At 45.7% G+C, this 8,839-nt stretch overlaps 1 long non-coding RNA gene across 2 annotated transcripts; it reads left to right on the top strand.

The window, feature by feature from the left end:
• Window positions 1–2,025: 2,025 nt before the first annotated feature.
• Window positions 2,026–5,140, top strand: LOC147363223 (uncharacterized). Of its 2 annotated transcripts, none has more exons than XR_015136837.1 (3): window positions 2,026–2,282; window positions 3,187–3,314; window positions 3,415–5,140. It is a non-coding gene; the product is annotated as an uncharacterized LOC147363223 (long non-coding RNA). The 2 variants fall into 2 exon arrangements; XR_015136838.1 differs by having other exon boundaries at window positions 2,145–2,282; window positions 3,726–4,975.
• Window positions 5,141–8,839: the final 3,699 nt, after the last annotated feature.

The following is an 8,839-nucleotide window of genomic DNA, read 5'->3' as shown; positions in this document are numbered from 1 at the left end:
GCTCTCCTTTTATTGTCAACCTAATTATCCCATTGTTTTCTGGCCTCTTTCTGTTATTGAGAATTTTGCTCTCAGTTCTTTAAGTAGAATGTCTTTCTTCTCTAGTTTTAAAAACAGTATTTTCTCTTTGTTTATCTAGGCTGGTGTAAGTTTTTATTTACCTTTCTTGGAACTTGCACTTTTGGTTTCAGGATCACGAGTGTCATCGATTTGGAACACTCTCAGCCCTTCTTCCTCTTCTCTCTGTTCTTCCCTTGGAACTCCAGCCAGCTCTGTGTCTGACCTTCAGTTTCTGTTCTCAAATCTCCTAGCCTTTACTCGCTCTGTCTTTGGCTATAGTCAATGTCATTCTTTTCAGCCTGCCTCTGTTGTATGAATTGTATTGAATCTGTTACTTAACTCGTTCTTAGTTTCAATTATTGTCATTATTTTTTACTCGTAGATATTTTGTCTGTTTCTTATTTCCCATGGGTTATGACCTCATTCTTACACATCTTAGTGGACTATTGCATGTTGCTGGCGTTTCTGACTTCAGTACTTTGCAGGTGGGACTCAGCCAGCTCTGCTCCATGTGCGCTTTCCCCAAGTGCTGTGTAGTTTCTCATCCTGCACTCATGACCGGCGGCCCTTTACGCATGGGAGCTCTTTGCTCATTCAGATAGTGGGCTCCTGCCCGGCTCTGTGACTGCGCTGAAGACTCTTAGCTGACCTCTATGAAAAAGGCCTGCTAACAAACGGGGGAGGAGTGATAGAAAAAACCCACCAGTGGATGCGGACCACCCCTGGATAAGCTAGGGGCAGAAACAGGCTCTTCACAGACTCAGAGTCTCACCCCAGAGGTTACAGATGGACAATGTGCCTTCGTGATGGAGTGACATGCAGGCGACACCTGGACCGAGAGCTGTCACCGAGCACATGAGGGGTCATCCTGTCCCCACACCACATGTGGCTGCACATTTAAAGGGCTGCTTGTTATCTGCATCCAGAAATTTCTGCTGTTTCTATTGGGAAGGTTTTCAAGTAATCTGGTTTTGTCAGTAGAACTGGAAGTTCCTTAAGCTCTTATTTTTGGCTTAATGTAAAACTTCTTTATCCTGTAAATTGGCAGAAAAGACCTCCCTGGATATGTTTTAAACTTTGTAAACTTCTCTACTGAGTCAAAAGAGAAAAACATTAACCTAAAAAACACATTCTTTCTGAAATTAAAAGGTAATCTACACATATTCAGTTTAGCAAAAAGCAATTTCAGTGGCATACAGAAATAGCGGAACTTGAGCAAACCTTGCTCTGGAAATCTAGAAATCCAGAAATGAACTAGTTTGAGCTTCTATGGCAGGAGCCCCTTCCCGTTCACCTGGGGCCTCCCGTGCTGGTCTGAGGACTCACATGATGGGAGTCTGACTTGGTTACAGCTGTTAAACCACTGCCTCAGCCTCCTTATCTCCTGAGGCCTTGGTCAATCCGTCCCCTTGGGCTGAGGCTTGGGGGTCCTGGGACACCCTCCTGTTGGCCATTCTCCCCATCCCCCCACAAAGGGCTCTCCTGACCTTCTGTGTCTGCCACTGCCCAGCCCTTTCTTGGCCTGGGGTGTGGGGCCCCTTCCTGAAGCCACAAGCAAAGCTGAGAAGGCCTCTGGTCACCCGGCTCTGTGGACTGCCCGCCTGGGCCCTGAATCTGCCGTCAGTTTGTCTGTCTGTTCTTTTCAAAACACTTCCAGCTAACAGCAGGGACTTGAGTTTGGGCTAAGACCCTGGGCAAAGAGCCTGGCCCAACTTCCTGGGGGATCTGGGCCCACACTGGAAACACATCCGTGTTCCCCGGGGACTTGCTTCAATGGGTGGAGGTGGTGGCCTGGCCCCCTGCAGGGAAGGATAGACCTGGAGTTTTCTCAGGGGATCCCAGGTGAACCCCTAGGAAGGCCTCCTGGGATCCAGGGACAGAGGCTTCAGGAAAGTCTAGGATGAGGGGTGGAAAGTAATTTTCTGCCTCCTATCTTTGAGAAAAATGTTATTTCTGTATGAGCAGGAGCAAGCAGCCAGCATATCCCCCTCCTGGATGCTTGCTCTGTCCTCTTGCAAGGGGGCTGAGCTGATGGGGAAGGACCCCAGGCAGGTGGCTCACCAACCTTGATCTCTGCTCCTGTGTGCTGGCCCCGAGGACTCCCTCTTGCAGGCTCTTCTCCCACCTGCTTCCTGAAGCCCGGACCTGCCAGTGGAGGAGGCTGGGGAGCAGCTCCTCTCTGGTCCTGCCCCTTGGTTCCCTTGAAATAGGACCTGCTTAAGGTAGGCGGGGATGCGGCTTCACTCAGGGTTCAGGCAGAGGCGAGGAGGTGAGGGAAGTGGCCAGTGGGCACCCTGGTCATCCCCTATGGTCCGTCTTCCCAGACTACAGCCTGGCCCTTGGTTCCATGGCTGCCTATTTCCTGGTTCCAGCAAGCCATTTGGAATTACAAGGACAAAGAGCAGTGGCTCTGTGGCAGCTGCAGTGGCTTCTCCTGTTCCTGGAGTGACCTCAATAACTGCCTGGACACCTTCCCAATGCACCCAGATGAGTCCAAGGAATTCTTTCAACCTTTTTCCAGTGTATCACCCCCACACTGAAAAGGGTTTGCTAAAACATAGAGCCTGGTGGCCATCCCTGGTCTAGAGTGTACATAGAATTCCGATGGGCTAAAAGTCAAAAGGTTAAGAAAGCAATGGGATTGATTTTGTTTGCTTAGGATTCCATCTACTTACTATTGTTAACCAAGGCTTTTTGTTTCCTTTTGCTAGTTTAATTGAACTACCTGGGTGCTTACACAGAACTGCTGTATAAAATGCTCTTACAGGAACTTCCCTGGCGGTCCAGTGGCTAAGACTCTGCACACCGAATGCAGGGGGTCCTCAGTTCAATCCCTGGTCAGGGGATGAGATTCCTGCATTCCACAATTAATACCTGGACAGCCAAATAAATAAATAAATATCTAAAAAGTGTCCTTGCAGTCAGACTGCCTGTGCCCTTACACATTTGCTAAAATCTGTTTGTTTTCTTTATTTTTAAGTTGTATCACTTTGATTTTTTTGATATCAATTTTTTTGATACATTTGATATCAATGTATCACATTGATATTTTTACTTGTATCACTATGATTTAAAAATCCTCCTCTCAGTCCTGCCAGATAGCTGCCATCATTACCTGTTTTACAGGGAAGAAATAAGAATCCTGGAGAGTAACCCACCAGAGCCCAGAATAACTCAGGGGTTTGAATCCAGCTGGTCAAGGTTCAAAACCTCATAGCCACTACTTTGTTCTTCCCACAATGAGGTGTGGGCAGGTAAGTTGCAAGATGCTCGCTTTGAATATACAGAATCAGATCTGTTAGATTTACTGGATCCTCCATATTTCATAGCAATGATTTTAGATTATGAATTTAGATTAGATTATGAATTGGAGGAACCAGAGATCAAATTGCTGTTGGATCATTGAAAAGGCAAGAGAGTTCCAGAAAAACATCTATTTCTGCCTTATTGACTATGCCAAAGCCTTTGTGTGGATCACAATAAACTGTGGAAAATTCTGTAAGAGATGGGAATACCAGATCACCTGACCTGCCTCTTGAGAAATCTGTATGCAGGTCAGAAAGCAATAGTTAGAACTGGACATGGGACAACAGACTGGTTCCAAATAGGAAAAGGAGTACGTCAAGGCTGTATATTGTCACCCTGCTTATTCAACTTCTATGCAGAGTACATCATGAGAAACGCTGGGCTGGGTGAAGCACAAGCTGGAATCAAGATTGCTGGGAGAAATATCAATAACCTCAGATATGCAGATGACACCACCCTTATGGCACAAAGTGAAGAAGAAACAAAGAGCCTCTTGATGAAAGTGAAAGAGGAGAGTGAAAAAGTTGGCTTAAAGCTCAACATTCAGAAAACGAAGATCATGGCATCCGGTCCCGTCACTTCATGGCAAATAGATGGGGAAACAGTGTTAGACTTTATTTTTTGGGGGCTCCAAAATCAACGCAGATGGTGATTGCAGCCATGACATAAAAAGACGCTTACTCCTTGGAAGAAAAATTATGACCAACCTAGACAGCATATTAAAAAGCAGAGACATTACTTTGCCAACAAAGGCCCCTCTAGTCAAGGCTATGGTTTTTCCAGTACTCACGTTTGGATGTGAGAGTTGGACTATAAAGAAAGCTGAGCGCTGAAGAACTGATGCTTTTGAACTGTGGTATTGGAGAAGACTCTTGAGAGTCCCTTGGACTGCAAGGAGATCCAACCAGTCCATCCTAAAGGAAATCAGTCCTGAATGTTCATGGGAAGGACTGATGTTGCAGCTGAAACTCTAATACTTTGGCCACCTGACGCGAAGAGCTGAGTCATTTGAGAAGACCCTGATGCTGAGAAAGATTGAAGGCAGGAGGAGAAGGGCACAAGAGAGGATGAGATGGTTGGATGGTATCACCGACTCAATGGACATGAGTTTGAGTAAACTCTGGGAGTTGGTGATGGACAGGGAAGCCTGGGGTGCAGCAGTCCATGGGGTCGCAAAGAGTCGGACACGACTGAGTGACTGATAAATTGGATTATGAAATTAGATTAGCAAATTTATAATGGTCCAAATAAGCTATAACATTATTATATGTTAAACTGGTCATCTAAAAAGTGTACCAAGTTACATATGTGTATGTTACTACACCAAGTGTCTCCTTGAGCTTCCCTGGTGGCTCAGATGGTAAAGAATCTGCCTGCAATGCAGGAGACCTGGGTTCGATCCCTGTGTCAGGAAGATCCCCTGGAGAAGGGAATGGCTACCCACTCCAGTATTCTTGCCTGGAGAATTCCATGGACAGAGGAGCCTGGCTGGCTACAGTCCATGGGTCGCACAGAGTTGAACACCACTGAGCGATCAATACTTTCACTTTCAAGTGTCTTCCAAAGATGCTTGCTCTAATCTGTAGCATTAAACTTAAAGTTTATGAGGTCCGTTTGCTTCTGTTTGTTCTGGAGGAAAAGAGTGAGATGCGAGAAACAGAATATTTCTCTTTACCAGGAAAGATAATTTCTGGAATTTTAATTTGGAGTTTCAGTGACACTTAATGTTCATGACCTCTTGAAGAGCACACCCAGAATTTAAATCATGATTATCTGAATGATGTGTGTTTAATTGTCAATCACAGCTAAAATGTTAAATAGTTATATTGCTTCTGTTACCAATGTTCAAATGCCTTAGGATTTCTAGCTGGACTAGTCAATGGGAAGGATGGTGAATTCCCCAGGAGGAAGTGGCCAGAGAAGGCTGGACTGCTGTTCATGTCTGGATTGCATTTGAAAATGGTGGTGGGTTTGTGGATCCATGGAGTGAAATACAGGGTACAAGCACTTAGATAGTTGAGGACTAGGTCACTATGGAGCTTTTTGTCTGAATGCGCTAGGTAGATAGATGGTACTTATTTGTTCATGTTCATGCATGAATTCCATCCATGCATCCACCTATGCCTCCATCTATCCCTCCACTCTTCTATCCATTTATCCATCCATCATCCATCCATTCATCCCTCCATCCATTCATCCCTCCATCCATTCATTCCATCCCTCCATCCCTCCATCCATCATCCATTCATTCATCCCTCCATCCATTCATTCCTCCATCCATTCATTCCTCCATCCATCCATCATCCATCCATTCATCCCTCCATCCATCATCCATCCATTCATCCCTCCATCCATTCATTCCTCCATCCATCCATCCTTGCATGTATCCATCTATGCGTGCATGCTTCCATCCTTCTATCCATTCATCTATCCATTGTCCAAAGAAGAGTCACTGAGCACCTCCCATGTGCTAGGCTCTGCTGAAAAGTTGGTGCTGTAGGATGAAGCTTTCTGGTACGGTGACACAGATAATAACAAAATAGGAAGCAAGGTTATAGAAGGTGCTCTGTCATGAGGAAGACCAGGAGAGTTAGTGATGGGATGCAGCAGGATGCTGGCCAAGAAACAATTCACAAACACGCTCTCCAAGGGAGTGGGTTTAGACCCGAAGGAGCCAGGTAGGCTTGGAGACTTGGCAGTGGAATTCTGGGCAGAAAGGGCTGCAGGTCCTAAGACTAGGGGCTGGAGCAGCTCTTGGAACTATAGGAGCCTGAGCCTCTGAGTTTGATGATCAGGGGCAAGGTCAGAAACATAGGTGAGGATCAGGTCAAGATGCTTTGGGTCTGGAAGTGAGTTTGGGTTTTGTTCTAACCTGAGAGGGCCCCTCTGGGGGGCTTACATCTCCTGTTTACATCAGGCTCTGATTGACACGGGCAGAGAGCACACTGGCTAGTGCTGGAGGGTGGTTTGTGGGGGGCAGAATGCCAACAGCAGGAGCAGCTCAGAAACTCTTCTGCACTCAAACCACTGCCCACTGGGATTTATTCAGCCTTGGAACAGTGCTAAAAAGGTGTGCACTTTATACGCATGTCCTGGGTGGTAGATTTTGGCAATGGCTGTGGGAACGTGGGCCCTGGTTGATATTATTACAGACCTGTGTTGTCCTTGGAGAAAGAACCAGTCCCATGTTGTCCTTGGAGAAAGAACCAGTCCCAGGGCCAGCTCTCTACCCCCTGAACACCTGTTGGGTGTATTGGTTTACAGTTTGGACCCCTGCAGCGGGCACTCATTTCTCTCCACAATAGAAATCTTTTCAGGGAAAGCCTGACTCACTGCTCAGTTTCCCTGGGGACATAACAGAATCTCATCATTGGTGGACATAAGCTCAATCATGTGCAGTCACAAAAGGATTAGGAGTGTGTTTACTGTTTCGAGGGGGCCAAGTGCACACGGGGCCTGAGAGCAGGTGTGTGGGCCATGGGGAGAGGGCTTGTCTGGACCACCCCTCAGCTTCCTCCTTCCTTGTCAGGTGAGGAGGAAGAATGCAGTGAAATTCATCTCTCACAAAGGAGGACTATAATTTTGGGTAAGTCTGTATCTGAAAACCAAACAGAACAAAAAATATTCCAAGGGAGAAAAATAAACTTGTTCTGAGACACAGAGTCCCACCCTCCGGAAATTCACTCCCCTAGAAGGCGATGGCACACCACTCCAGTACTCTTGCCTGGAAAATCCCATGGATGGAGAAGCCTGGTGGGCTGCAGTCCATGGGGCCGCGAAGAGTCGGACACGACTGAGCGACTTCACTTTCACTTTTCACTTTCATGCGTTGGAGAAGGAAATGGCAACCCACTCCAGTGTTCTTGCCTGGAGAATCCCAGGGACGGGGGAGCCTGGTGGGCTGCCGTCTATGGGGTCGCACAGAGTTGGACACGACTGAAGTGACTTAGCAGCAGCAGCAGCAGCAGCAGGGTCAAATTCCTTGGTAGATTCTTTCAGAATTACTGAAGTTTCTGGGACACAGGGAAAAAAATGGACACTGTTAAATGGTTTGATGAACTTGCTGGCATTAATTGAAAATTGAAAGTAAGAAAAAATTTAAAAGCACAGAGGCATATAGGATGGAAAATAAAGTCTTTCTCCCTGTGTTTCCCACTATCAGCTCCTCTTTCTTAAGGGAAAAAAGTTGTTAGATTTCTAGTATCTTTCCTCTAAAAAGTTATGCATGTTTATGCGTGAGTCTACTGTCTGTCTATTGACCTATCATCCATCTATCATCTATCCTCTTACTATTTTATTTTATTTACTCAAAGAGTTTATTCTAAACACACTACTCTGTAACTTGTTTTTTATTTTTTGTTTTTTCACCTCACTGTTCTTCACAATCTATCCATCCATCTATCTACAATCTATTCCTTCTTACCCATTCTTTTGGATGATGACTCTATTTCATTGCGTAGATGCACCATAATTAAGGAGCCTCCTCTGCTATAAAGGCTTTTTTTTTTTTGGGAAAAGTGTTTTGGAAAATTTTGTAAACTGGTATGCCCTGTGAATTGCAGGCTATAGGAAGGTATGTTCACAATTTTGATAGAGCCATAAATTGCTCATTTTTTTCCTATTGAGTTATATGAGTGCTCCATATACTTTGGATATTACCCCCTTATCAGATATAGGATTTGAAAATATTTCCTTCCATTAGGTTGCCTTTTTCTTATGTTGGTGGTTTTTGCACCACAGCTGTGCTGTGAAGAAGCTGTTTCGTTTGATGTAGCGCCACATGTTTATTTTTGTTTTTGATGTAAAATCCAAAAAAATCATTGCTGAAACTGATATCAAAGAGTGTACAGCCTGTGTTCTCTTCTAGGGGTCTTATGGTTCCAGCTCTTCCATTCCAGTCTTTAAAATCCGTTTGAAGTTGATTTTTGTCCAGTGTGAGAAAGTGGTCCCGTTTCATTCCTTTGCCTGTGGGGTCAACTGTCAGATATAGAAGCAGAGACCTAAGTAGGCAGTTAGATTGACAATTCAGAAATTCAGCGCTCACGTCTGGGATGGGGGCCAGCAGAGGGCAGTGTTGAACTTTCTGGGCAAATGTCCCCAGTGAGACCAAGACCTGGAAGAGGAGGATAGAGACTGTGCACAGTGAGGATGGAGTTCAAGGGCAAGTTTTGAATAAATCCTGAGCGGAACTGAGACGTTGGTTTAAAACTAAAACTCTCCACAGATGAAACAAAGAGAATGGAGATGAGGTTCGGGGGGAGGGATGTAGGAGCAGTTCCCCGTGGACTGAGGTCGCCCGCTGGGTCCCTGGACCACACTCTCCGCTCTAGTCCTGGCAAAATCTGTTTGGGGGTCTTGGAGCCCCTCCCCTCATTACTCTTTGGCTGCATAACTGCTCTTTGCGCATGCCCTCTTGGGGTGAGTGGAGGGAACCACTGTTGTGAACAGGCATGTGGAAAACAACCCACTTGTC

This window comes from Bos grunniens, chromosome 11 (assembly GCF_055505025.1).
Source record: "Bos grunniens cultivar Pamir isolate PY7600 chromosome 11, Bosgru_T2T1.0, whole genome shotgun sequence".
In the NCBI taxonomy this organism is placed as follows: Eukaryota; Metazoa; Chordata; class Mammalia; order Artiodactyla; family Bovidae; genus Bos; species Bos grunniens.
This window is presented reverse-complemented; position numbering and strand designations above follow the sequence as displayed.